The sequence below is a fragment of the Chinchilla lanigera genome, unplaced genomic scaffold, assembly GCF_000276665.1.
Source record: "Chinchilla lanigera isolate Chin_1 unplaced genomic scaffold, ChiLan1.0 scaffold00005, whole genome shotgun sequence".
Taxonomy (NCBI): Eukaryota; Metazoa; Chordata; class Mammalia; order Rodentia; family Chinchillidae; genus Chinchilla; species Chinchilla lanigera.
The window spans coordinates 40,627,110-40,629,978 of NW_004955406.1; positions in this window are offsets into that span (position 1 = coordinate 40,627,110).

A 2,869-nucleotide genomic window follows, 5' to 3' on the forward strand; every position below is an offset into this window, starting at 1 on the left:
TAAACATGGGTGCACATATATCACTGTGGTATTTTCATTCTTCTGGGAAGACACCCAGAAGGGGAAAAGCTGGGTCAAATGGGACCTGTAATCCTAGTTTTTCGAGGAACCTTCACACTGATTTCCACAGTGATTGCACCAGTCTACATTCCCACTAACAGTAGAGGAGGGTCCTTTTTCCCTATAGCCCCACCAGTGTTAGTTATTGGTTGATTTCTTGATAATAGCCATTCTTTCTGGAGTGAGAAGAAATCTCACTGTTGTTTCAATTTGCATCTCTCAAGTGACCAGTGATGTTAAACATTTTTGCATATATTTATTTGCTGTTTATATTGTTTCATCTGAGAAGTGTGTATTCATCTCAGATGCCCATTTTTGGGTTGGGTCTTTAAATTTGGGGGTCTGAGTTTTTTTGAGTTCTTTATATGTTCCTGAGAGTAACCCTTTGTCTGAGGAACAGCTGGCAAACATTTTTCCCCCTTTGTGGCTTGTCTCATCACTCTGTTGGTGGTTTCTCCTGCCAAGCAGATTTGTTGTTTTTTGTTAATTTCAAAGCAGGAAGTGAGAAGCAGATGGAGAGATGTTCTTTCGTGGGAAGGGTTAGGCCCTCCCTTTCCTCTGGAGGCTCCCCAGGTGGAGGGCAGAATGCACCAGGTAGGGAGGTGGTGAGGGGTCTGCAGAAAGTGTGGGGTCTCCACCTAGGCCACCACTGGGGACCTCCACCACTGGCGACCTCCAGCAATTAATTGTGGGTTGGGCACATGGGGGAAGGGTCAGACCCTAGACTCTCAGTTCCCTCTCTCCTTCCCTAAATTCTAGAGACAAACTGGGATATGATGTGACTTTCCCTCATATGGTAAGAGGTACCAACGGAGTGACAAGAGCAATCAGGGTGTCCCTCTTCTTGGGGGACCTGCAGGGAAACCTTGGTCTGCCCAGTGGCTTCTTCCATGCCTTACTGCACTGCGAGGGGCCTAGGTTCCTGGAACTGGCTAAAACCTGCTCCTCTCAGCTCCCTCTGAACATGCTCCTTGCTTGCTCCCCTAAGTCCTGCTTACAGGACCCTCCTCCGTGCACTTTCCTGCAGCTTAGCCTGGCTACCACCCTGCCTTGTTATCCCTCGCGATGCCAGGATTTCTGTCCTTTGGGACTTGTCACCAGTAGCTTAGCACATGTGGACACAGGGCACACACTGGAGACCAAGGGCTTTCCTCACCACTGAGTGGGTGACCGTGGTCCTGCCTCACTGGGTTTGGAGGAGGACTGAGCAATATAGGGCCTGGTATTCGAAAGGCTTGACCCACATTAAGCCCCTCCTGGTCTCCTGCAGGAGTTCTGATCTCACCTTCTAAACTGGAGCAGCTCTTTGTTCGCTCCCTTTCTTCTTCCCACCCTTTATCTCAGCTTGCTTTAATTTTTCTCCAAAAAAGCAAAAATACTCTGTATGGTGCTCTTAAATTGCATTTGACTGTAAAAGATGTGTTAGCATTTTTAAAAGCACTCCATACCTCTCCTTTGCATGTACGATTATAATGTTTAACACTGCACTCTTTATGGGCTGCTTACACATCCCTACAGTTTGTGCCTGTGTTTCCGCAGGCTGGGGTCTCAGAAGTGGCACAGATGGGCCAAGGGTATGTTTAAAGTCTTGATGGTCCTACCAAACTGCTCTCCCAAAAGACCATGCCAGTTAATTCTCCACCCATAATGCATGACTCTGTGGTTCCCTGTCCCTCCTGGGGCCCATGTAGAAGGGACAGAGGCTGTCACACACCACTGGAGCTCTGCCCTATCCCTCACCACTCAGCACACTGTGTGTTTTCTGGAATTACAAGCAGAATAGCTGGGGAGTGGGCAGCTGTGTTCCACCCCACAGTCCATCACCAGCAGGTGGTGATGCTCCCCTGAGTAGACACTCAGAAACCTAGGAGGCCACCAAGTCTAGGGAAATGCCCGCTTCCTTATCCACAGGTCTCCTGGGGTCTCTCTGCTGCCCTCAGACTCAGACTTAATTTCTTTACCCTAGGGCGCTGAGTTCCAGGGCAGCATCAACCATGGAGGTACAATATGATTCCCTATCTCTCTGGGCCTCTGTTTTCCTCACTGTTACAAAAAATGAACATCACTTCTCAGCCTAAGATGGAATGCTAAACATGAAAGAAGACCAGGCAGTGCCTAACACTTGTGCTGAGTGTTTTGTTTTACACAGTGTCATCTCTATGGAGGACCACCTGGGTGACTCTCCTTGAAAGAGGAGCAATTGCCTCCGTTTTGGCTGAGCCTGACCCTTGAAAGAGGAGCAATTGCCTCCGTTTTGGCTGAGCCTGACCCTATTTCCATGTACGGATATGTACAGAGCTGGCTAGGCCTTTTCCTTATCCCTTCAATTGGTTTTAAGCAATGCATATCGGTCTAGCTGAGGTGCTGATAGTGAGGTGCTAATGGTAGTCTTTGAAGACAGCAGGTGTTTCCCTGGATCCCCGTTGTTCTCACGTGTGAGCCAGGAGGAGGCAGGATGTAGAGCCAGTGCTCCCCACTGTCCACTGGGATCAAGCCTTGAGATAGCAGCTATGACTTCCTGGGGCTGAAAGATTACACATCAGAGCTAAAGTACCAACCCCAAAACATTAGATTCTATCACAATTGTGTTATGCAGATTACTCTTTCTACATATCTTTCTCTCTGCATTGCAGAGGTGATTTCAGGCCTCCTACCTAGCCCAGCTCACAGTACACACCTACTTCCTGCCGTTCTCACTCATCCTCAAGCCACTCTTTTCTTCATGAATGGATAAAACCTCCGTTCATCCGTCTTGGGTCAAGGCCTTTGTTCTGGGTAGCCATCATAATGGCTGGACTTAGGACCCCTT